The following is a 1,080-nucleotide window of genomic DNA, read 5'->3' on the forward strand; positions in this document are numbered from 1 at the left end:
ACTATTAGTGATTGTAATTATATGAGGAAAATACCAACTGTATTTAACATTTTTACTGTTTAGAGAAGATTTTATTTATTATTTTAATTATTTCCTCAATTTCAATAATTCATTTATCTGTGATTCCATGAATAAGATTTCAGTTAGGACTTTCAAAACAAAAAAAATGTCATTTATGTATGTAGCATGACTGCAAAATGAAATTATTTTGATGTGTCTTGGGAGGGTCATTATATCAATAATGAACACATGCATTGGCTGTATTTCACTTCTTTGTTATTTATTTGTTAATTGGTCAATTATTTAACCAATAAACTAATCGGTTGGTTATTTGTCAAAGTTCACAACCTCATGAGTGACATGCCCTCCTAGTCCAGGTCTGTCTCAAACAATCGATTAGGTAATGGGTTAATAAATTGACAAATATTAAAGAAAGAAGTGAAATAGAACCAGTGTTTGAGTTTATTGTTGGCATAATGACCCTACCCTGAGATTCAACTAAATATTTCAATACACAAGTTCACATCAAGAATCTTGCAATCCAAATACGAAAATGAAAACTAGAATTAATTTGTAAATCAAAAATATATTTTAAAAAATGTGAGTATAACAACAAAATTGGAAAGGAGTGCTTTAAATGTTTTAGTTTCCAGAGAAAATTAAGTATTGCTGAACCAATTTCTCTGTTTCTGGTTTATTTTGATGGGGGTCGGCACCACCTTCTTATATTGTTCTCTCGTTTAAAACTATAAATTGTTTGATGTCTTAGTTGTTTCTTAAATCTGACCCCCTTAATGTGTGTGTGTATGTATGTTTGGCAAGGAGGGCCATGTTAGTAAACATTTAGCATCATATTATATTGAATATAAAAGATGTATATTTACTTAATGATTGAACATGTGTAGAATAAAAGAAACATGTTTATTTAATTAGTAAGCATTTAATATTGATAAATTTTGTTTCATTTATTCCATATCAGCAGGACCCGTCATGTAAGATTAAAACGTATATGTGTATGTATATATATGTGTGTGTATATATATATATATATATATACATATATATATATATATATATATA

This window comes from Octopus bimaculoides, chromosome 1, assembly GCF_001194135.2.
Source record: "Octopus bimaculoides isolate UCB-OBI-ISO-001 chromosome 1, ASM119413v2, whole genome shotgun sequence".
NCBI lineage: Eukaryota > Metazoa > Mollusca > Cephalopoda > Octopoda > Octopodidae > Octopus > Octopus bimaculoides.